We start from the raw sequence: 26,836 nt of genomic DNA on the forward strand, positions 1-26,836 counted from the left end.
AAGTTTGTCAGAATATATGCAACAATGTGGTCAAATTTTTCAAGTATGCTTTCTTAAAATGTACTAATATTTCACATACATTTACCGCTAGTTTCAAACTCGTTTCACTGAATTATAAAAACTACGCATCGAGTCTTTGACCTTCGTCGGGCGGTTAACATCAAATTTCACGCAGGTTGATCAGATTCTAGGGAGGAAAACGTAGCTAAATTCATCGCGTTTCGGTGTGCATCTCGGCAAAAAGCTGCGCTATGTTTAATTAGCCTGCCGGTGAACACGTTTGCCTGGTGGTACGCGAACGCTTTTAAAACTTGCGCATCATTTTCGCCAGTATGCGGTAACGTCGTTCGAATTACACGCGTTTGAAATCGTCCTCGTGGGACGCCGCTCTAGGAACCCCGAATCACATCCAAATGGATTATCTTGCCGTGCGGACCCGTCTGCACATGTTTCTCATAATTTTCTGCCTGGCGTATCATTCCAATCGCTCCACAGTCGAGTTTCACCCATCGTACCACGTGAAAATGCGTCTCTAGTATTTTTCCAGCATTTGAGTAAGTACGTGCGAGAGTCTCCTACGACCAATTTCAAGAGAAGCATACGCATATAATGATGGAGTTTAAGAAATAAATGTGCAGAATTTAATGACGAATGTTACAAATGGTTAAAGTCTATGGTCAAAGTATGAATTTCGTGAATGGAGTAACAAAAAGAATACAGAGGATCTGGCAGAATGAAAGGAGAACCTTTTCAAACGCAGAGGATTTATCTCTCGACAGACATACGTTCATTGTGTTTACTGTTTCATCGAGTATTACCATTAAATATCCCTATTGTCCCTTTAATCGCATTATCCACGAAGAGTAACAATTCACTTTCACCACACGATAATTTCTCTTACGAAGAACTTTATTGGGTAACAAGCCAAAACTCTCCCTCTATGCAATTGTTACCCTTGTTCGAACAGTGATTCGACACACCAGTTCCACTGACGCCCCTTCCACAACTTGTACAAACCGGAAGAAGGCATTAAGGTTTTGCTAGCGGCTAAAACGCGACACTTTGCCATACCGTAAAACCGCGCTTGCATAAAGTTGGTCGTTGAAATAGCGAACTGGCATGCCGCTTTGACACCGTCGTGTCGCACTCTTCCCAGAGGCTCGTTCCTCGAGCATTTCCGTCTCGGTCAGCCATTCTTGCCCCGTTACCGGGCCGTGGCCATAAATCTGCGAACTTTAAAAGTCATCGTCGCTCGTGGCCAAAGGGAAAAGTTCTTGGTCATGGTGGCTGGTGCAGTGTGTTGCGACGTTAAGTGCATAATAATTAATGAGACAAAGTTGGGACAGTACCGCATTGGTAATTTTGTTTCATACTTGTGTCCATTATCCGGCATCATCCTCCGTAATGGCCTCAACGCCGAAGTAATTTTGTGTTTTTGGTGGTTTAGCTGGCCGTGAGGTGTTGTGACACGGGACTATTTAGTTGATCGATAAGAGTGTAGTCGAATAACATACATTCTATATACCAGAATCAAAGACCCGAAGGAGATATCTATTATAACGATAAAGGAAGCGAAATTTCGAGCGAAATAGAAATTCATCAACAATTAACCGCAGATTCTATGATTGGAGAAGGCAAGCGGCGGCCTAGCCCAGGGATTCGTCTTTGCCTGGCCTGATCCGGTATGCGAGAGTACGGAAAAAAGAGTTGGGGAATTTCGCGGAACGAAGGGAGAAAGTTAATATTAGTCGGGGAGGTTTAAAGCGATTTTCCAGCTGGTCGATTCCTCTCATCTTGATCTATAGAGCGCACCATGAAGGATGGAAAGAGATGTCCAGATGGAAAGAGCAGCCGTTATAATGCTACGCAGCTCCCTTGAGAGACTTCCCCATATCCAGATAGGTTTCGCTTATTCTCTTTTGAAATCAGAGTGATGGGAAGTAGGTTAGCTAATCAGAAACTGGAGTAGGTTAACTAAACAAGGTGTGAGTCACAGTCAGTCGTGCATAGAACGGAGGATTTAGTAGAATCGCTTAGACGGCAGTTAGTCATGTGATACTTATTGATGTGGTTGTTTCGCGATTAGTTTGAGTTGGCTTGTTTTGAAAAAGATTTTGCTAATAAGTTGGTATTCTGTTCGGATATATTTGGTGCTTTTAATAGCAGGGCGTTTATTTATCTACATTTATCTACTGATTATATCTCCAAATTAAAAATGAGACACTTTACATGCGCACCATGTGTGACTAATGATATCCAATTATTTTTTGAATAAAATATGCGGTAAAAAGCTGTGTGCAGGTATTTGATATAGTCTTTTTTATACGTTGTTTTTACATGTCTCGAGAAGCATCGTAGTATATAAATTGCAATACATATACATAATGCATATACTGTATCCATATAAAAAAGATACCTCAACAGTTCTACGTGCAAAACGTAATGAAAATTCGAAACTTTTGTTTCGAAAGCAATGAATAACTAAGATATAACTTGTTAAAACACGGAAAATCCGTTCCAAGGGATAATAATTGCTCTGGAAGGACAAGAATTATGCATGTAACGATCATAGGCATTAGCACAGAAAAACACGGAGAACAAAGTTACTGGACATATTTCCATACTTCAAACTAATTTTAGCCCGCTTCATTGTCGGAAAATATGGAAAGTACATCAAGAACGTAATAAAACGATTATTCGCGTTTTCCTGACTTGTTCCAAAATCGGTCTAATACGAGTATAATACAAAATATTGTGTAACAGAATTATAAAAATTTTATAGACGAGGAGTCGAAGTAACAGACGGGAAAGAAGAAATACTTTTAAGGGGAAATAAATTTCAACTAATCATCATTAAAATTCAATTGAAGGTAGTAACGTAAATTAATCTAAAATTCCAAATAAATTAGGAGAAGTAATTGCATATTACTACATATTATTTTACGCTTTAGTCCAACGTTAGACAAAATTATCGAATAAAATTTATTAACATGTATATGATGATTTGATTTTATGAAAATTCGTTACCCGTATCTATAGACATCATTTAAGTACCAAAGTAAATTAAATTCATTGTTTCATATATATTAAATTCCTTCTCCTCGAACTTGTATTAGGATAATTAATATATTTTCTAATAAATACTTTGCAGTTCGCTTTCGCGTTCACGTCGAAACAGGAACTCATTACACGCGCACCAATTACGAAACAATTTATTGAAATATTCAAAATTTATCCATGGGGAATAATTTAGCTTTCAACGGTATAGCTGATATTCAAAACTTGAAATATGAAATATTTTCAACGTAATTGCACGATAAAAATTGTGATTTCAAATGAAAAGTTTCTATTGTATGCCCTGAAAATTTCCGTCATTTGTTTCATACTCGATAACTATTGTTACTAGTAGTTGTAATTGTTTCGTCGATAATAACAATTTAGCAGTAATTTAACTTACGAGTAATTTGTAGGGAATTAATGATCTGGAACGCACGTAACTTATAGAATGTTACTATTTACATAGAATGTAAACTATTGAAACAGATATTGTACTGTTGGTCGACTGTGTATGTTTCATGGCATTGATCATTTGAACGAAGAGTGTCATGTTCAATGAAACATTTCCTTGTAGGTAATTCAGAAATTATTATTTGAATAAAGACAATTTGAAATAAATTAGATACTTATTGCTAGATATATAAACCATGTAGAAGATCGCAATTAATTTCCTTAATATGTTAAATATTTAAATTAAAATATCGCTTTATTTTCATATACGAGGGAATAATACCACTTTAAATTAATCTCTTTGAGTTCTCTTTTAAAATTTAATTGAATTCCTTAAATCAGTAAAATTAATAAAAATCATCCGCGTTGATGTAATATAAATTAGATTCGCTTATTCTTTCTTTCACAGCACTTCTATTCAATAGATTTGTGGTTGTTTCTTGACGACGAATTTACTCTGAAAATATATATATGGATTGCTTTTAATAAAGATAGCAAAGAGAAGTTTATGAAGTAACACTAGAAACGTAATTGCATAAATCACATTTCACTTCTCTCAACTTCATCAAAATTTGAACCAACCCACCCCTACACATAAATCCTTTGTCAAACGAACCACAATTTAATTCAAACTTCACATTGCAAATCCTTTGAGCGAAAGTTCACATCTTCCGGTTAAGGCCTGACTAAACCTATATGCCGTCAAAAATAAGGCATTAAGTACAAAAATTTATCCAATCACGTTTTTCACTTGCCTGATAACAAATTTCTATTATAGCATTACTTTGTTCCAATATATCATTTTCATTGTATTCCTTTCGCAATTTGTTCGTTAGCTTATATATATATATATATAAGCGAATATATATATTTGTATTGTAATATGTATATGTGTGTATTTATACTTATCGTTAGACATGGCATGCGCAATCAAACAATCCTGGGAAACTAAAATCATGCCACAGTGTCGCGTGATTACCACTAATCGATTAACAATAAATCTAGGCGTGGGGATAATGGAAATGCAGTAAATCTCGAGACACATTCAAGACGCATAGCAACAACAAATTACGATCTGTATCGATATCGGTCTCGACAATAATGGCCGGAATCGCGGAACGCTCGGTTATCAGGCCGCAACGAGGATTACCGCACCGAGTGAATGTACACGCATCGCGATCCTTGTCTTATCGGTGAACATAATAGAGAACGTTGCTCCTTTCGTTCTAACTGGAGGTCGAGAAGCTCTGGAATAGGAGAGGAATGGGAAAGACGTTAGAAACTCTCTTGGCGAACACAGCGAACGTGGCGGGCAAAAAGGAACGCTGGTTCGGCCCGATAGACGAACTACATCAAAGGAGAACATTTACGTTGCTATCCTACGGCTTCCTTCTCTCTATCTGTCAGCAACCTCCTTCTCTTTCGTCGTTCGTCGACCAGGTACAACCCTTACGTCGACACTCGTTTCGTGTTTGCGTCGCAAATCGTTTCGCCACAAAGAAGAACGATAAGTCACGTGAAAGGATACGTACTTCGCAATTAGATATTTCACCGAACGCGAGCTTATATTTAAGGTTTCAAGCGTTTTAATATATCGTTCGTCTTTGTGACGTGGCGATCAAACGTCGTAGACGACCAAAGATTTCTCGCGACGTAGTAAACCGAAAAACTTAATATACATGTATATGTATTTCCTTTCGGAATCCAACGATATTCCATTTACAAAGTAAGATACGATCTTCGGAAACAAAGCTATACATATCACAGGAACGATCCATATTCGATGCATTAACCGTTAAGAGAATAACGGGAACCGATTCCCGTTAATTAGTATCGCGGCACACCGTCATCAATCAGCGACGGAAGTCGAACGGTTGACATCCAATTCTCCGTCTACGATCAACCTTTGACGACACGACGCGACTCGATCATGTATATGTATAGGTTAGTTAGGAGCAAACGGCATGTCGCGTAATCTCGTCGCTCGTGCGAGACAATGGTATGTATTTCGAGACGAGTCAGCACTGGAGCCTCTTCTCTCCCGTAAGAGATAATGCGTAATTTAGGGCGATTCCGATGGCTGACTCGACTCTAAATAATACGTTCAAGGCCCTGGACAATAGAACAACGAACAGAGAGAGGGAGAAAGGGACAACCATCCGAATACACAGGGTGTTCCATGACGTATACATCGGGGAAGAACGATAAAGCCTTTTGCTCAAGACCTCGTTTTCGGGAAAGTCAAGTTTCAACTGGACGTTGCCGGCTCTCTAATTGCAACCGTGCGCATTTGCTAGCTAAATGCACGTGTGTACTTGACAAATTTGAAAACTCGATTTTTTTCGAAAACAAGCTTGAGACGAAAAATCTCTGTTTCTCGTCTTCGACTTATTCTTTGACATAGAATAACCTGCATCCTTTTTGAAACACCCTGTACACACGTATTGCACGAGAGGGAGAGTGATTCGCGAGGAAATTTATCTTCGGGTTCATCGAACGCGAAAGATCGATGTAATTTCGCTGGTCCGCGACGCGTCACAATGAACGGTCCTCTGGTGTAATTGACCGAGGCCAATATACTTTTAGGACGCGGAGACAGTCGTTTAATGAAACGAGGGGAAATCGGAAGAGCACTCGAAGGAGCGTGGCTGCTGACATAAATGAATATCGTACACAAGGGCTGCTGCCTTGCCAGTCTCTTTCTCCTTCCTTTATTAATTTTATTTTTATCAACGACTCTCTGGTATCTATTTCCTTTAACTTGATCCGAGAATTTAATCTTTTTTCTTTTCATACCACGAGTCTCGAATACGACAGAGTATAGATAAGAAGAAAAAATCGGTTAATTTCCTCTGATGAAGTTGCGCGGAAAATTCGTACCGCGCCAACTCGTAAAATGTAAGTTTAACTTGTAAATTGAAACATATACGTATATGTATATATATACATGCAATCGTTCATGGGATTTAATTGTCAAACTTAAATATACCAATTTAATGATTGTTATCACACACATCTCGAGTTTGATTGAATAGCGAAAGCCGGTATTTGCATATAAATGCAAATTGAACATATATAAACGTGATAAAGATACATACGACGTATCCAGCAGTTAATACATTATTTCATGAATAGGAAACGAGAGAGCAGAATGTACGTGTATAGAGAAATTATATAGCATACGGAGCAACTGTTCAACGGAGTGAATAATAGGTAGAATGTCGAATGAGGTGTGGGATAGTGAATGTTTAAGGTGTGAGGAAGTGTAAAAAAGTGAAAGAAAAAGGAAGGAGAGAGTAGAAAAAATGTGATAGCCGAAGGAAGTAACGCGCGACCATGGGAATACGTAAAGTCAAATGTCGAAAGATCGTCAAATCGTGTTGGGTCGCTTAAGGACTCGTGCAAACTTTTAAACTGTGAAGATTGGTTTATATATACGCGCATTTTAACAGCGTGCATTTTAGCATTATCTATCGAATGGTAGGTAATACTACACAAGAGATTAAATAGACGAAAAGGTTTTGCCAAAGAACTTTTTAGTCATTTTTCTATAAGGTGAAAGTCTTTTACGCTACATTAGATGTTTCGCTACATCTCTCGTATATAAAATACCTAACTCAGCTTCTCGTCTCACTTCCTTCCACCGCAGTGTCGTTCATAACTAATTCGAAAGTTGCCGAAACAAGCGACACGTATATTTCACGAAACTTTCTTCAGCGCTCTTCGCGATTAGGTCGATCGAGAAGGAGCGGACGATTCGTAACGATGGTATAGGTGGCTAAAAGATAGCGGAATGGCGTAAAGTTAAACGTATCCAGACCACGCGCTTTGCTCAGGCTTGAAAATATATATGGCGATTCCTTGAAGTTACCTGTTTCTACGAACAATGGCGTCGGAGAGTTTTGTTTCGGGGGAGGGGGAGGGGGCAGGGGACCGTAGAGCCGCCACTTTTGAAACTTCACCAATATTTTAAAGGACGTAGGGTGAATTGTCTCACGAGTTTCCCAAAATGGTTCTTTAATGTCTGCCGCTTGCGAACAATTCACCTGTCCTAGGGAATCGAGTACATCAAGGTCGGCTTAAGCACCTTTCCTGCTCCCGACACTTCATTTTCAAGGAACCGAGCGACTTTGCTTGATTCTCTTAAAATCTTACTGACGCGTTTCACGTCAATTGAATTCTTCGATAGAATACCATCTATTATAGCTGACGTTCTGTCTCAACGAAAAAGTTCTTCGTTCCAAATCTCGCGCAAGACGAATTTCTTTAGACAATACAGAGAAAAATAGAGCTAAGAAAGGAATAACGAAGGTTGAGAGAGGAGAAAATGCGACGATAAACAATAATGGTTGCTTGCGAAGAGAGAAGAAGCGTCTCGTATGCATCGTTGGCCAGTTGAATGGACAGTACGAGCGAGAATATGAGGAAAGGGGTTTCAGGAGAGCAGCTGGAAACACCGTAATCGAGTTTATCGGGCAGACTAATTAGAGAGCGAGGATACGGGGAATAGAGCCCGAGGGAGACACCGAAGGGCAGAGATCGTCTATGCCTCGACGTTCTTGTCCTTACAGTGTCCTAATTGGCACGAACATTCCGAGTGTACGTAATCGGTAGCACATCCGTTGCTTCGCTTTCCGCTTTGCGACTCGTTATTGCTTCCGAGCTTCGCGTCTGTGTTGCGTACGTGCGACACGTGTGGCCGTGTTTCACTCTATGAAATACCTCATTTTCAGAGGAACTCATGCGTTCGTCACATACAGTAACGAACAAAAGTATTGGCTCAGACCAGATTTTCCTATGAAATTCTGTGGAAATTTCTAGAGCTCGTTCAGTTTTGTTTTTTTTTTTTTTTAATACAATATAACTTCCGAGTTTCGAGTTTAAATGCATATGTATATCGTATCTCAGAAACCGTTCATGTTTTTCTTTTGTTTCAATCCATGAATCAAATTTCCGAGAGACATCAGTTATTTTGTCTATAAACCGTGTAAAAGTTAGGCAATTCTTGCTTCACAGCTTTCCTTACGTTCTTCGTAATTTGTAAGACATTATGTTGGGGGATGCTAATGATTTCGAGGATAGTTTTACCTCTGTCTTTAAACTCAAATGGCCGCCGTTTAACGAAGATACGTGTACCTTAAGTTTGCCTCTTCAGCGAACAACGCAAAGTTTCGTCAAAATTGACGTCGAGCATGCTCCATATTCCTTGTTAAACTTAACATCGAGTTTAACACAAAAATAAGACGATTTGCGTTTATCGTTTTATCACATCTCTCGTCGAGACGAAAATCTAATCTTTATCTGTCTTAAGGTTTCGATTAAAAATTACAAATCCAAAGAAACTATGTATTTGTTTTCAATCGATCCGCGAGATAACAAATAATTCTATTTTCGTGCATGTCGTTCTACATTTGACGACCACGACTTCTCGATACTTCTTCCACGTTGATAACAGTCGTTTCGAAGATTAATTCCTGAACAGGATTAATTAGAACTTCCCCGAGATTTGATTCAGCGTGACTTCGAAAATCTCGGCGCGGAAACAACTTGGTTTCGCTTAATTTTCCGTCGCCGTTCCCGCTCGCATAGTCCAGCGAAACGGGCTAAGATTTAATCTAGAGAGTACCAAGTAACACGGCTTACTCGATAATTCCCAACAAAGGGATAAAGCTGAGCCTCTCCCACCAAGCTGGTATACCTCGAAGAACCTGTGAAAGGGTTCCCAAAGTCTCGGAGCAATTCGTCTCGTACTGTTTCTCATTAGACGGCCGAACGTTTTACAGTCTCGTGTATAGTAAAGGTACACACACTGATCTTCGATGGTTTTTTAGCCAACAAAGAGGCTCGAGTAACCGCCTGCTGCTTTTATTACACCACCAACCGATGAACACCGTTATTGACGATGCTAAAGGAGCATCGGCAGATTGGGAGTCTCTTTTATTCTTCTTGGAGTATGCTTGATCGATTCGAGAGTAAACAGAAGAGGATGTTTGACTATATAGCCAAGTTGAATAGTAGAGCACGGTGATAATAAAGCAATCGAAATTTTTAATTTCTAATCATTAATTTCTCCTGTGCTCTTTCATTTTAACATCTTTTTTCTTAAGACGATCTTTCTCTTTTATAAATTTGTATTCCTTGATTAAAAACATTTGTCGATTTTTACAAGTATAAAGTGCAGTGGATCGTCTGCCGCAATTTAAATATAAAATTATAAATTAGTACTTTTAGTATCTATGGAACATGAATTAGATAACATGTGTTTGAAAAATCGAGATAAGTTCGATACATATTCGCAAAGTTAGCTGCTACCTCGTAAAAACACGATACTCCCTGTTCTAAAAAAGAACGAGATAGTCCATTTTACCATAAAACCGCTATCATCGAATCTCATAAACAGTTTCATTATCGAGAAATGCATAAAATTTGCAAACCATACGATAATAACGCAACTCCCTTTACAAGAGAATTTTTCACGATTATTATTCAGGAAGCTGAGATCGTTTCAGGTGCTCTACCTTTTTAAACTAAGATATAACAAAAATGTTAATGCATAGATAACTTTTAAAATGACCAGAAATATCAAGTCCGCGTATCGTCGCCTCTGCTTTTTTTTTTATATTTGAAGTTGTAACGATACTAGTAGTTGGTTATGGCGAACGTCGTTGCCTCGTTGGTTTTATTGCGCGGATGTTGCATTATGAGATTCTGCGGATACGACCCTTATAAGTCGTAATGTTTTATGGAAATAGCACATTGCGTTACTTCTCTCAGTTGTCACCGAGAGTCACTCCTAAGAAGGTATGCGAACGATCAAATTTTTTATGTCGCTTTTCAATGATTTAATAAACGGTCTGTAAGTCAGGTTTAAAAATAGGAAATTGCGTAAAAAGACCGCTACCAAGCTACGTAAATTTTTATCGAAACGGTAAATTTTATACGAAACGGTTGTTTAACATAGTCGTGACAACCATTAAACAATTATTAATTAGATTAACCAGGAATGAGATGAAACAATTGTTTAAAATTTAGAAAATTTGTAACATCAGTTCGTGTAAATAACTTTGCTATTTTTAATAATGAAGTAGATGATAATAACGACGGCTACCGTTAATTATCGTATATTCCGTCATGAATTATTAATTAATTGGAAATTTAGTTATTGATTATCAGAAGCAATTATATTTAGTTTACAATGTACCGATCGAATCAATTCAAGTTTTCGCATTGATGTAGTTGCAGGGATATTTGATAGAAAAGCGTAGAAACAATAATTAGGGAGTACGAGGAACGAGTACAACTGAGAAAATTTCTATCGCGATAATCTCATAGTTCGTTAATAATTTCGTCGAGTAAATTGAACTCTCGGTCACAAAGTTTACCGTCTACTTTTCTTCATTTCGCCCGATTTCAAGAAACGATTAAAATAAGTCCAATCAAATCATTGATATTATATCGTAGCCAATTAACGCTGGACTACTATGCACCTTCTCGAACTTACATACATAAAAAAATCATTCGTTTACTTGTCTCCGCAAGTTCCACAGGCGTCACACAAGATATAATACCACCTGAGAGAAATCAGAATTCTCGATATCATTAATCTCGGGCAAACACACGCTCGGCAATAACACCATCGCGTCGTATGCATATATACTATTCTAGCTGCAATTAAGACGGAGCGAGCATCTAATAATTCAACGTCTGCCGGTAATTCGGGTCTGGTGACATTTTCCTCGATTTTGGTGGCACATTTCCAGATCTCTTCTTATTCTTCCGCAAGCTGGGTGGAATGTCATCGGTAGAATGAGATTGAAAAGAACGGGGCAAAAGGTGATCGAAGGGGTGGGTGCAGGGCAAAATATCGTCGCCTTTGGAATTTAACGAGGGACAAAGGTATCGCTCGACCTCCAACGTTCCCGATGGGAAGTGCTGGAGGTTGAAGCACCCTCAAACGGGTCCGTCAATTTCCGTGCTCGTTAGGTGGGTATTTATTCTCGCTTTTCCCGGCCGTCATGCACCTTATACCTTACACCCATACCCTTTCTATTTTACCTTCGTCGATTGATTTTAATTATTTTTCCGCCTCCTGTCCGCCTATGGATTTCTCATGGCATCTCTCCGGTCCACGACATGTTCACGACGGATTCGATTAAATTTAAAAGCCAAAACAGCCGGACGAAAGACAAGAGATCCCATGGTCGACTGAGAATCTTGTTATATGGATTGCTGTCACCTGATTATACGCGAATCTAGAGTATAGATCTCCTTGGTTTTTTTTTTATTTTTGATCTTTTCGTTCTTTCAGTTCTTTAGGATGTAGTCCATTCTTGCGTGGATCAGAGTAATGTGTCAGAGTAATCATTTGCTCGTTTGAAAATATACGAAAATTTATGAATAGTCATTTTTGTTAGGAACTCTTTGATTACACCGCAATGATTTCACCGTAAAATATTTTCTACGCGTGATCAAATATCAAACACAGAAATGTGATGTGAACATTCGAATGGTTATTTCCAAGTAGCGAAGGAACAAACGAGTGTTTGTCTGACAGGTGATGTCGTGATCAGTTGCGCCAACGATTCGTTAGCTGTTTGGCCTGTTTCGACGATACGCCAGTGTATACATACGTGACCGAGCTGAAAGAAGATCGATATACGTGCAACATGGAAAGAATGTCTCTACGATTGTTTTCCAAACTGAAATCTTCGTACATAGATCATTCAGTTCCAACAGAATGAAGTAGAAGATAGAATTTGACAAAATATTGATATGGTATGAAAATATTGATATAATAAAAGAAATGGAAAAGAAGCAAGAGTTTCTCGGTTAACGAATAGAGGAAATTGTTCGATTATTTAATCGACCAATCGTTAATTTCGACCATTTTGAAATACATTGCTAGATATGATACGACGTTATTACTTTATATTTCTATTAAACATGAAATTTACAGAATAAGATAATTCCTGCGAAGCTATATTTCCAGTGAGTTTTGTCCCGTATATTTCGAGCAAAGATACGATAAATTTTAGAAAACCTGGATTATTTAAAAAAATTGAAAAAGAGTGTACTTAAATTTTTAGTGATATACGAATAATATTTCATCGACTAAAAATCTATGTCGGATTATTAAGTAATTCAATGTATATTCCTCTAAAAACTAAATCTCAGCTTCCATTCATATGTTTGCAAAGCATTTAGTCCATATTAAGAAAGTATTTAAAAGCTATTACTGAAACAAATATTTTTCACTGATATACAACACGATCCTCGATTTCCTTTTTCAGATTGCAGATTTATCGATATAAGGGATGGAAATGGAATATAGAGTACGAAATGCAATTAAAAATTCGTTTTCAAATCGTAAAAAATATATTTTAAAATGTATTATGCTCACTGATACAAGCGTTGGTTATACGATGAAATATTAGAAGTACGCGTATCAATACTCCTAGCAGTCTAGATATTATAGACATATTTTGTAAATACGCGAAATTCTTACGTGTGGCTTTTCTATCATTTCAGCTTGTATTGTGTCAAAGAATAAAGAAACATGCGAATGATATTGTAGTTACATCGTAGGCTGCATATGTCACAGAATACTTTCTAGAAAAACTGCGATAGCTCTGAGAATAACGTTATATGATACGTGGAATTATTTATTAAAAGAAAAGGCTAAGTAAAAAATAATACATCTTAACGCGTTGGACCGAAACAGAGTGGACAGAGTTCACGATGTCGATGGCACTTAACTCTGTAAGCATCTACCATTACTCTTTTTTTTTTGTTCCGCCACTTTCCACGTGATTTCATAAATTTCTTTGGACTTATGTCCTAACCAAGCCATTAATTAAAAGCTACTGGGTATATTCGCGCATGTCTTTTCTAACAGTAAAGTATGTAGTATGCATCTATAGACAATATGGTATCCGTTATTATACGCTCTATCAACTTTCCGAGCAATCTAATATTTTAAAAATTGTATGTACGCTAATGCCACGATGTAAGCGAGATATACAGGGTGGTTGGTAACTGGTGGTACAAGCGGAAAAGGGGTAATTCTACGCGAAAAAAGGAGTCGAAAATATAGAATAACAATTTTTTTTTTTAATTTTTCCATCGAGACAACGATCTACAGTGAGATCCGTTATAACGAGACGCGATAAAGTGCACGCGTACCGAGCGCAAATTCAAAGTCGATTTTCTCGAAAACAAGGCCTCAAACGAAAAAGTTTTATTCTATATTTTCGACTTCTTTTTTCGTGTAGAACAATCTCCTTGTCAATTTTCCATTCCTGTCCAGTGGGATTAGACAAATGCACGTCCGTTCGGTAACTTTTCAAACTCGATTTTCCCGGAATTGAAACCTCCGAGGCAATTTTGTTATTCCTGACTGTGCTCTTATTTCGTGCCATAGAATCCCTCTAATTTCAATCAGCACAGCACGAGTTGAGGACCATGTTATATACACGAGGGAACCGAAAACGAAACAAGACTGATTTATCAGCTATTACATACCTCGGACAAGGAGTCCTCCATCATATCGCTGGTATCTCTCATGACTCCCAATGGAAACTAGCACCGACAACAATCACTCAACGCCCACGTTTTATCCGTTTCCTCCTCCGGGCCTGTATCTTTCACTGTCTCTGTTATACGTTCCTCTCTGCCAGTTACCAGCTACCCTGTATACGAGATACAGGTATGTATACATACTTCTATCCTATGCAATTGCTGAAATATCCAATGAAACCTGGACAACCTGTACACTCGTTGACATCTCTAAAGCCGCAGACTAACCATCGCGTTTTAACATTTTTCTCGCGACCATAAACATCGTATAACGAATTGCGCTGGTCCACAAACTCGACCCAATTCCATCGCAGGTAAATCAGTAAACTCGCGAGGCTGTGGAGTTTGCCGATAGCAAACCGTTTCCCTTTCCTGTCCCGTTCCCGTCATCCTTCTCCGTTCCTCGTGGTCATCCTTTTCGTTCTCAACGTTCCTTGTTTGCTCCTTCTTCTCTACCTCGTTCTCTAACCCTTTCCATCGACCTACCTCCCGACGATTAACTCGAGTTTTGAGTGTTTGGAATGCCGAATGAGTAAACTGCATCTAGTCACGTGCGCCAATGCAAGACGCGATCTTCTATCTCTCTTTGCCATGGTGTTGCGTTTTAGTTCGAGCAATCGGTCTCGAGTTGCATCGGCTTTCACTCGAATATGGAGAGAACTTGCGAATGCCTTACGCCAGTCGAGATTTTAACTTACGTGGGGTTGCTTGCTAAATGGCCCGCATGAGCTTTAACTCCCTTAATTGCTTCGGTTGTATGTTGGATCGTGGAAGCTTATCGCGTTTGTTGAGGAGCATCATGGCTATAAGGTTTGAATGTGCCTACGTAGAGGAAGAGATCGGAGGATTTTTGAAGATTGATGCACCGATAGGATTAATACGCAATTTTCAGTTTCAACGATCGAACGAAGTATTTGACATTTAATGGTTATAAATATTTCAAAAAGTTGATAATTAATAAAAGTATTTAGAAATGGCAACAAAGTGGTTCGATAATTCCCACTAGATATAAATATCGACACGACAATAAAACATCGAGGAGAATGGAAGAATTCCTTTTCATTGAGGAAAAATAAATCTCGAGGACTAATAACACCCAAGCAATTATTGGTCAAGCTATTCCCCTGAGCTATTAGCTAAGTTATTGGAAAACGAGGGGAAAGTTTGCACTGGTAGAACCTATCCGAAGAAAAGGTTACATCTACCCTTATATGAGGAAAGGAACGACAAAGATGAACTTTCGATCGACAAGAAATAGTTAATAGTTTATTGGCATTGACGTTCTTGACTGATCGTTTCACAGTGAAACTTTCAAAAATTGAAATATTAATATTTTGATACTTTTTAACACCATTTCTAGATTTATAATGCACGACGCGAGAAGATAAGAGGAATCGTAAAATCAACTTAACGAAGATACATGGTCGATTTACTTTTAGCTTTCCTACTTACATCGTTTCTTCGTCGATCCTTCCTTTTAATCTCTTCTTTCGAAAGATCAGAAAAATGTCAGCCTTGTCATTCCGGATCATATATAGCTGTTTTTGCTTCACGCTGGATCGGATCTCCGTTGCTAACGAGCGACCAGGGACGGTGATCTTTTTTTGAAAACAACGATCGGTAACGATCCAACGAAGATGGTCCACGTAACACGACGGGAGAAAAGAAACCGAACAGAAAATCAGACGGATTAATGGATCCAGCTTGGCTACTACTTACGCTCGTTGCCTCGCTTAATTTTCTTCTTCCTTTTTATGGCATCTCTTGCCGTATGGAAATATCGTCAATGACAGGATTTACGATCGTGCTTTGATTCTAAGAAATCGACGTACAACGGCTTACAAATACGATGAGAAAGTAAAAGTAATTGAAACTCGTGTCTATTAAAATCTACGTATTAACGGAGAAAATAAAAATTGAAAACAACGCGAACGAGCTAGATAAGTCGAAAATGACAATACCGGCACTACATTGAAATAACGATTTTTCTTGTTTGACTATCTTCGTATTAGCAGAAGCCGCGTGCACGACGAGTATCGTCGCATTAAAAAGCAAGCAGAAGAAACATCTGAAAGCGGTCCTCGAGAGAGATTTCCATGACTATAACCAGGCTACCGCATCGTTCATAGACCCCTTTCAAGGTGAGGTTCGTTTGCATTTGGTGAAAAGGGTCCATGATTTTGCCTTACGAACAGGGACAAATTCAAATTTAACGTTATTATACAGAAAGTAATATTATTACGCGTTGGCATGCATCGTCGCGGAAACAGAATTTTCTGCAGCTTCCAAAGTATACAGACGGAAGATTTAAAATACGATAATGATGGGAACACGAAAGAGCTATCGCATACAGAGGACCATTGAAATCCGCTTTTATCGTAATTACTACCGCGAACTCGATGATAATGTGAAAAATAGCTTATTACGTTGACGATGATAATTTTCTTTGTTTTCGTTTTCGCGGGGTTTTCAATGCGCTGTAAATACTGTTCGCAATGATATGCGATTCTATCGAGTATCTCACACACACACACACACACACATTTGTTTTATATAAATAGACATGAGTATAGATTTCTAAGATTTCTCAAATGTGGCAATACTTTTTTTGGATATCGCGATTATTTTCGAATTTCATTGTGCCAGTAACAGAACAATTTCAGCAAATCCCGCCTGTAAATTCAGATACTAGAAGTTTCAGGTCATTCGGCTCGGTATTCGAACTCCTTCCAAGTCTATTTTCTTCCGCGTGTTTCCGGATAGCAGTACGCATATGGTCACGGGAATGCGTCGGTAGGAAATGCGGACGCGCCTAATCAACACGGAGTGGTGCACTTCTCTGCACGCTGAACGCACGTGCAATAGTTCTAGGGAATTTGGGACAAGTCCCATACGCACACATGGTGTCTGGGATTGACATGAATGTGTTCCATGGAGCGTGAGTGAAGCGCCAGAGAGTCGAGAGCACGAGGCTTTGACACCCATTCTCTGATTAGCTGCTTTAGCCGGCTCATTCTATTTGGTACAGGACCGCTTAAATTGGCGAAACCGTTGCTCCGATTAGACGTAGGAAATATATTTTTCCAGCCGATGCAGTTTTCCAACTGATCGTACTTCGTTCAACGTTATTCCGTTAATCCATAATTCAACGAGCAAACCGTTCGCTCGAATGTGTACTTAATTAAATAATAGCAATTAATTAATAATGTAACGATAATGAATTTCTGGCTAGATATAAATTAATTTGAGGTTAAACCGCGTTGTTTCGTTAAGCAATTTTATGGGTCTGTACGCAAGCGGAGTACGCCTTCATTTTCGTCAATGTTGGAAAACATCGCTATAGGAACAGATATTTTCGATCTTGTACGCATTCAGAAATAAGGATCGTTCTACGAAACGAATATTTAGTTGGTGACGATGATATATATCGCCGAATCAAAAATACCAAATATAAAATTAATCTTCGAATTTATACCCCTTTATAAACGGTTTACAGATGCATCAATGCAAAGCATTTTGTGCGCGAAAATTTTTTATCGAAAAGAAATATGAAATATCCCCAAAAAGGATTTTAAATATCCCATTCAACGGAATGGTAAGTTTCTCCGTTTAAACGAATCCATCGACGCGCGAATTTAAAAACTACATACACCATGGTTAAGGGGAAACTAATATTTTTAACAAAAGATCAAAAATATTCCTCGTAGTGAAACATGGAATATTTTTCAAAAAGGAATTATAAAAGTGTAAATTCTGCTTGTAGAAAAATTCATCGGTATAAAATAGTTGAATATGTACATACATATATGTATTTGTATAGAAACACGTATCTTACGATTAAAGGAAGAATAAAACGATCAGAGAAACTTTACCTTAATAAAGCGATAATATCATATACTAAGTAATATATGGTGGAGAATTAACCGACAAATTCTTCAGAGAATATATAGGATTTAGTCTCAATTAGACAACGCCTTAACTTTAATTCTTCTAAAAGATAACTTGCATAAGCGCTTCACAATAGTCACAGACTAGGTCCATAGCTGGATCAATCGTGCTACGTATCGTTACTAAAAAACGTTTTAAATAGGATAACAACGCGTTGGAAATGCGATTCCAACCATGGAATCGCTATTGCTAATGAACCATCAGCTGTCGAGAAATACAACTTTGTTCTCAAAGTCCTTTTTTAAAAAATAAACCGTCCACCCCATTACAGAGCCGCCGTATCGCGATAGTTCCTAAATACGACGTTATTTACTTTTTAACCCGGTAGCTTCCACCTCCTTCCGGTCGCTTATTACAACGGTTACGAACGTTCACTGGGAAGAATAAACAATTTTACGGTAAAACACGAGGAAATTAACGAGGAATCCGACGTTAAAAAAGCGTGGGTCGTGAAAATTCTTCACCGGGCCGCGAACACGTAAAGACCATATTAACGGAATTAAATTCTTGCTGTGAGGGAGGGTTGTTTCAACCGAGGGAAAAACCCTATTTAACCGACGTACTCGTATTTTAAGACCAGCGTGTTCTATAGACACACGGTGAAATATTTCACATACACTGAAATAATATCGAGTTCATTTCATTGGACGTACCGTTTGATAACGCGAGTGGATCTTAATTGTGAACGGAAGACTTTTGGAAGTTTAATTAAATGTCGAGGGAACGTATAAAATGTGTTTGTGCAACATACATCGATATCTACCTTTCGTGAAAATTTGTTGAAAATGAGATAATGTTTAAAGGGTGGTGAAAAGTCGTGGTTTCGAAACTCACTCTGTGTCTTTCTTTATAATATACATCGATCATATACGATAAAAGAGGTGAATTTATCAATGTTAAACAATGCCGGTAACTTCGAACGATGTAACGTATTGATATGACCTGTTTTGAAATCTAGTCTCCTTTTAAAATGTTGAACGAAATTATCGCGGTACTAACGATATATGGTTCATTCGTGACACAAAATAATCGCAATGCAATGCATTACGTAATTGTGTTAGTTACGAGGTTGCGTGGTTATTTGTTAATGGTTAACCAAATTACGATACGAGACATTTACGAAAGCCATTTCTGCTTTAGTAACTAACGAATTCTTTTGAACGATAAATATGCAGGACACGGCGGAGCAACGTGTGTTTCGGAAGTGACATCTGCTTTCGAATCAAGTGTTCTTCGTGGCGGTCTGTGGAAACGCTTTTCCCAGTTTCCGTTCCCTTTCCAGCGCTACTCTTCCCTGAAACTCTGTCACCCTCCATACATGATACATGAAGCACACAAGCTCCGGCATCCGATGGCATGACACTCAGCCAACCACCGTCCCGTGAAATCATGCCTCATGATCCAGCGATCCCACCCCCCTCACTGCCATGCCCATTCCTTTGTCACCTTCCTCTGTCGCCCTTTTGATTTCCGCTCTCGATGCGTGCTTTTTGCTGGACTCGCATCACGCCGACTCTCTCGTTATTTACTGACCCAAAGACACCCTTGTTTCATTACTGCGCGTACCTACCGATTGCCTTCGTGACTAGCCATTCCGAGGGTTACGCGCTATCGTATCTTTTATTTTTCCTGGGATAATTTTTCGAGGAACGATAAATAATTTTGTGTATGTCGTGATTTATTTCTTCTTAAAGGCACGTCGTAAGAAATTTGCGGGAAAGAATTACGTTACGAGTTTATGATTTTTATGGTCCGTATACGATGATTGTACAATTATCTGATTCGAATAAACAAACGCGAAAAAATATTAGTAGTTGCATAAAGTAAGTTTTCTGGAGTTTGATATCTCGTTAAATCGACATACGCCCGCTGAGAGCGGAAAAAGAATTCCGTGCTACATAAACATAGTTTGCAAGTTCTTATCGAAGACAGAGACGCAAAAATTAAAGTACTCGAGAACGAGCTGTCAGAGAGTTATTGAATCGTTCGTTGAAAACGACTGGAAGTTATACTCGAACCAAGCCGTAACTCGATTTCCTTCACAGGACATTTGCGACTTCTCTACCGCCATTCCATCCTCGGACTTTCCAAACTCTGACCGCGTAACAAACATTACAAAATTTTGTTTCTCTCTTACTTTCATTCCCTACTTTTTTTAGCGCTTTGAATGTTCCGAATAAATTTCCTAATAGACTTCGGTTATCATGTGAAGCTCCTTTTCCAAATTCTTTACGGAGGATTCGATAATGATAAAGAAAATAATTTCTACCGAGCTGCATTAATTCTCCAAGAACTTTGAATTCTCAAATAGGAAGAAGGAAAGAAAAGATAACGCGAACAGCAAGATAAAAAAGAAAAACTCGGAAAATCGAACGGAAAATCTGCAATGGTTGTCGAAGGAATAAAAATTGATCGCGAGCCATCGAATGACAAATTCTTCGCTCCACATTAAAAGCGTTGATCCCGTTGTCGCGAGTGTACGTGGTAGTCGTTTTAAGGCGGCAGAAAGGAAAGTCCGGGACGAAATTCCAAGAACGAATGGCGCACGTTCCTGCAGCATGACATCTTGAAAAGTCATGTGCAATTTTACGGATGAGCACGAAACGATAAAGGAGCAGGAAGCTGGTGGAGACGGAAACAGCGAAACCTGCCTGCTTGCTACGAGATTTCATTGGATTACCTTGCCTTACCGGCGCCTTCTCGTTGCTCCCGCTTGAATATTCGGTGTACCATGATTCTGCTTGTTTCCGCCATGTGATCGTTAGGAACATTCAACAATCGATTTCCTCTCGATTCTCCGGATCACCAAATTGTATTGGAATGGTTTGGTTAAAGCGTTTGAAAGTTTGTTTTTTTAGAAAAGATTAGTAATCGAGAGATTAAAAATGTCAAATGTAACAAGTGGGATAAAAGAGAAGTATCCTCTTCTTATCACGTAGAAATAAATTATCATTGTAAATGAATGCTTGGAAAGAAAACTTTCGGTACTGATTTTATTGAAAATTATAAATCCCAAGGGCGAAGCTGAATTATATAATGTCGGTTGATCCGCGATTTTAAATATAGCGTGCCAGATCAGTGGAAACCGCAATTAAACACAATAACGTCGGCCTGTATAAACGAGAAAGTAGGACTCTGGAAGACAGGATATCGCGAACGTTCTTCGGGTTAACTTAGAAGTATTCTTCGGGAGGTTTTCATTTCAATAGATCAAATGACAATGAAGACCCTTAAGCGTTTTAATCCGTAGCTACTTAGCGTTAACCCTTCCGATTGGATCATTCTCTCTTCCTACCTTGCGCCGGTTTACGATAAAGTTGCCAACAGACTCGACAACTCTGTTCGTTTAATGGATATTCTTAAGTCTGTCGTAAATTATTCTCTTATCCGCGAAAGAATCAGCTTCGTGGAAGAAAGGGGCCAATATCTCTCGACTAATTTGAATGTTTTCGTCGATCTAGATATTCTTAAGAATGTAAAGAAGAATATAGAAGACCTTGGTTATTCAACTACAAGAATTGAGGAGAAGTTGTTCTCTTTCAGTTATCTTTTATTTCTTTCTCTTTCTTCGCTTTTAGTAGTTTCGCTAACAAGTTTGTCGCTATTTATATCATTTTTAAGCTAATTTGTATCTTTTATGTCACAGTTTTCATAGTTTACTACAATATGGAGAGCTATGATAGTTTTGTTAATGTTATCTGCTTCAGCTGCTCCCCTTTATTATCACATGCCTCGTCAATTTTTGCGCTAATAATTTGTTCAACGTCTCTTTTAAACAAGCATTTTTAGTATTCTGTTAGAGTTAGCTATTTTTTTCGTGGGAATTTATTTTCTTTTCATATTAACCTCTTAGCTGCAGTTGAATTTTGTGCGGGGCTGTTTCTCTGTACAAACGATACAGCACTGCAATGTGTGACGGATAATGCTTTTTCTCTACGCAAGCACATTGGAATAAAGTTTTTGATAATTAAATTATAATTTTTCTTAAAAATATGATGCATATACTTTAACTTTAATAATTTACATCAATAATTAATAACACAATTGAGTGTGATATATTTTAAAGCACGGTACGACATATAGCCCCACGTCATAATTTTCACACTCGTAGCGCAACAGTGTTTTTCAAATTGCTCTTCGTTTTCTATTTTGAAGCGGCATTTTGAGGTTGAAAATTCTAAAAAATTATAAGAATACGGATCGCCATATTAAAAAGAGCATCTAATAATGTTATATTTATTTTAACGAAAAGCAACAATCGATATTTGACACTGGCGTAGCGTCGAAAATAAAGACTATATATTCTGTCCGTATATTGTTAACACAATTATAAAACGTTGCGAGGACAAGAAAAGTATGAAGCATGACAAATGAAAAAGATCATTTAGTTCAAACGGTGAGCGAATGAGTCAGTAGAGTGAGCCGCCACTATAGTGGTGCGTCGTAATATAAGATGACATTCGCGAAAGCCACTATAGTGGCGCATCGTAACTAAGAGGTTAAAGAGCTACATAATGGTGCACAACGAACAAAATAAATATGTAGGAACGCTTTCATTACATGTAGAGATGATAAAATAGAGAAATGTCTGTATTTATTTAACACGTGATTTACGAGATGTCCATAGATAAAATTTCATGTGTTTCTCGTGTGTTTCACTACTCTTCTAGTCTCATTTTTTGTCAAGTGACATTTCCTAGTCTCACTGTTCCAGGGATGCTGCCACGCACATACTCACACACACACACACATCACTCCGCACAACATTACACGTATCTCGATGGAACACTTCACGATTTTGCGTGTCATCTTTGTACCGAAGCCACACACGCTAACACTTCACTGCATCGTTCCAATTTTAGTACATGTACTTTTTTTTTTAATGATCTTTATTTAACTCAAGATACAGTTTTAAACACATTTTGGTATTCACAACAAACGGTGAATTTTTGTAATGATGTGTTAGGCGAAGGTACCGATACGCGGCGGTACGACGTAGCCATACTATATTATGTGTCGGCGCTTTACATTTTTTGTGTTTAATACAATTTTTGAAGCGGAACTTTTATATGATTTTGTTTTTTTTATTTTTTCTGTCTTCTGTCCTGAAAACCTGGTTTTTAGTACATGTACTACCGAATGTACTACGTTACGTACGTTTCGTTCCCCGTATATAATATAACGTATTACCTTTGCGACAACTAGCGAGAAAACAAATATCTTATAGGCCCCCTAGCAGCGTCTCGATGTATTACAAACGCAAGAGTAATTATTTCTTACATTAAGTATCATATGCTTGAATATAAAAATATAAATATAACAAGCCAGTGGTAAGTATGTAAAAGAGTAAAAGAAAATGGAATATAGAATGCAGAATATTGACGACTATGTTTTCCATCTACATTAACGACAATTTCTTCCAACTCTCGATCAGAGATTGACCATATCAACTAAAATGTCAACTTGATCCCGAACGTTTACCTTTGATGCGTTATTAATAAGTACTTAGCTAAATTAGCGTTTCTCCTTTAGCGGGATATCAAAGTTGGATCGAAGAGGAAGACGTTTTGTCGCTCGGTCGAGTACAGAATGAAAATCCCTGATCGTCTACCGGATTCCTTGATCGACAAGGTTCGACCATATCGAAATGGCAAAGAAGAGGGACGACGGGAGAGGCGGTGATGTCTAGACGAGCAAAGATGGTGGTCAATTGTCTTGGGCGTTCGCTTTGATCAGAAATACCCCACTGCGACTCTCGGGATTTCGAGGAGCTTCGTGATTGAGCCTGACGAAAGGAGCATGTCGACGAATCAACTAAAAAAAAAAAAAGACGTCGAGACTTCCCCTATTTAGGGAACAACAGACAGAATCTGAATTAATATGACGTGTCATGCGCCGCAAAATAAATTTTTCCGTCGTTATACATACAAAAGTAAATTATACCGACATTGTTTTATTATTTCCCTGAATAATAAGTTTTATGAATATAAATGTATTATCGATATAGTATAATTTCAGATCGTCGACACCGATATAAACTTCAGCTCTTTAAACGGTTTTCTGTGAATATTCATAGCGACTGACAGTATTCCGAGCATAAAGTACTTCTACAAAAAAAGAACGGTTTGACTGAAAGTCTTTAAGATCGAAGTATAGAAGAAGGATGCGTTGTCATCCAAGGTTTTAGTTGTTCAAGTCAGACATAATAAAACGTTCTTTAGTAACGTGATTCGTGTTGATCGAGTGAGAAGGATGCAGATACAAAGACCAAAGAAGATTGTGAAAATATGTATGTAAGTATATCAAGCACAAGGAACGTACGTGGAGGATGCGCTCGTGAGTTAGTTTCAGAATTTCTGAGAGAACCCTTGAACTATACGAGAGTGTTATGACACATAATAAGGAGATATTATTATTATCAATTACACCAAGTGCTATAGACATATTACTCTCCAACAGCTCTAAATCACAAAACAAGATATTCCTTACGATATTAAGAAATTTTATTAACTGCGAAATAAAATTACCCATAGAAAAATTGTTTAACGAATCAAAGATATAGCTTTGAAGGATCTACACTACGTCGTACTAAAAAAAACAGCAAGAGAAAGAGAGAGAGAGAGAGAGAGAGAGAGGGAGAGAGGACGAACGAGTGTAGATTCCATCATCGATCTCGATTCGAAAATTCAGGTCGATGAATTTATACATTCTACGAAACACAGTTTCTGTCTGATCGAAAAATGGCACGTGCGTGTGTAATACAGTTTCCATGGGTCAGACTCGGATTATTAACGTGAGAGTAAATTAGCGAAAGCGCGTGCAGACGCGAATCGTCGTCAGAAAAGCGAGTTCACCGGAAGACGGACGGCAGAGAGCAGAGACGCGGTGGTCAGTGCTCGCTGCCGGATAACCGAGACACATCAAAAGCATCGGAGGGCCTCTATTCAAATCTTTGATGCCCGCTGCCCGCAAATAGCGTGTGTCCCTGCAGACGCTCATAATCAAAGATGTCACGACAGGGAACACGCTAAAGGGCACAGAGAGTAGAAGAGGCAGGAAAGAGAAAGGGGAAGACGGTAAACTTACCCGGTGTATAAGGTAAAAGAGGGTAGAAGCGAGACGATAGGAGGATGCAACGGAGAGAGCGAGCTGGGCGGAGAAAGGAAGGATGGGACCTACTTTAAAAGAGGAAGCGTTGGATAATCATTCAACTGTCAGCCGAGTGGGAAAGCAAAAATACTCGACGGAAAAGAAAAAACCGAGTCGGCGAAAACGCCTTTCCGATTTGTTTCCCTTTCAGGAAGTAACCGGAAAAGAAGCGACTCGGGACCAAAAAAAAAAAAAAAAGAAAAGAAGAAGAAAAAAGGGAGGAAGGAACGCGTTCTGTGGTTCATTTATGTTTAAAAAGTACGGATCTTGCTTCTGTTCCACGTCCTTTCGCAGCGGTTGGTTGGATCGAAGGGATGTGATTTCTAAGTTATCAGAGTACAGACTACAGGGATGGAGTAATCTGGTTTTATTAGATCTCGTCCCATCACGCGTTCGTTGTTCCTTTAAATAAATGATCATCTCCGTAGCGTGCAGGAAACTAGAAGCAACCGTTTTTTATTACACACAAACAAAAGGTTATTTTCTACTTAACCAATTGTATTTTTCTATCGTTAAATATCGTTGCATTTTCGACTTTGACTTATATTCCGATATTTTGCATTCAATACTCAATTACATATTCCGCCTGAAATTAAATTCCTTATTATATAGTCATTACCGGCGCGTAAACCCCTAACAATATCGATAAGAGCGCATCGTTTACTCGCCATCCAAAACCCCAAACCTTATTATCGCCGCCAAAATCCCTCACTCTGACCCTTATAAATCCTTCCACACCTCAACACCACCTATACCACTTGGTAACACCAATACATTTGGGTTTCCCCTCGACAAGCATTCGGAACGCAAACGCAGTAGTGGCTCTCTCCGGTAGATTTCTCTAGCGATACTATATTCCTTCGAAGAAGAAAAAGGGTTCGCGCTTCCGATAGTTGGCACAGGTGAAAGGGTAGAAACGACGATAAAGCAGCCCTGGTGGCAGCCAGGGAAGACAAAGCGGCCGAAAACGTTATCGCCTCGAGAATAGGAAGGTGGGGGTAGGATGGAGAACGGTTGGGGCGGATGAAAGGGGTAGTAGATCGCGTCGGACCGTTTGGACGTATGCTGGATTTCCCTATCGGGCCGTATGTTTCGAATCATCCCCTGCTTTCGCTAGACTCGTAACCAGCCACGTTCGTAACGTTCCCTTTTCCGGGTTGGCTCTTCTAGCGGCTGCTCCGGTCCCCTAAGGGGAACTGCATCCATTAATACAGGGACGGGACGTAGCGCGGTGTGCACGGAATTTGTATGAATGGGGAGAACTTGCGGATTTGAATTGATGAATAGCCACCTGTACCAGGAAGCGTATTGAATATTACAGAAGTGACTACTGCCCGTAGGGATCTTCGATTCTTTCCTATCCCTGCTCTTCCTCTTCATCTTTCTCTTTTTCTCTTTATCCATCTCTCTTATGCATCTACCTCTTTTCCGAAGTCTCGGTCTCTGCTATGGCGATGACGACGTTCGATTATGCGCTGACAAAGCTAGAACGTCCTTTGCACGGATATACCTAACTTTTTTGACGCGTCGAATAACAGCCTTTGATTGGTCAACATTTTAAGAACGTGATCGTAGACTGGTGAAAAGAGATCTTATTTGTTTCTTTGATATTTTATTTGTACATTTACTTTTAGAAACGGCAATTCCCCGTAATCAC

At 38.7% G+C, this 26,836-nt stretch overlaps 1 protein-coding gene and 1 long non-coding RNA gene across 2 annotated transcripts in view; both read right to left on the reverse strand.

The window, feature by feature from the left end:
- The window catches only part of LOC100744069 (CUGBP Elav-like family member 2), a 300,281-nt gene that overhangs the window by 142,640 nt on the left and 130,805 nt on the right, over positions 1-26,836 (reverse strand).
- Positions 1,386-14,182, reverse strand: LOC117151967. Its single transcript, XR_004462154.1, has 3 exons — positions 14,029-14,182; positions 12,960-12,961; positions 1,386-1,397 (listed from the first exon to the last, which is right to left on the reverse strand). It is a non-coding gene; the product is annotated as an uncharacterized LOC117151967 (long non-coding RNA).

Source organism: Bombus impatiens, unplaced genomic scaffold (assembly GCF_000188095.3).
Source record: "Bombus impatiens unplaced genomic scaffold, BIMP_2.2 scf_0551, whole genome shotgun sequence".
NCBI classification, from domain to species: Eukaryota; Metazoa; Arthropoda; class Insecta; order Hymenoptera; family Apidae; genus Bombus; species Bombus impatiens.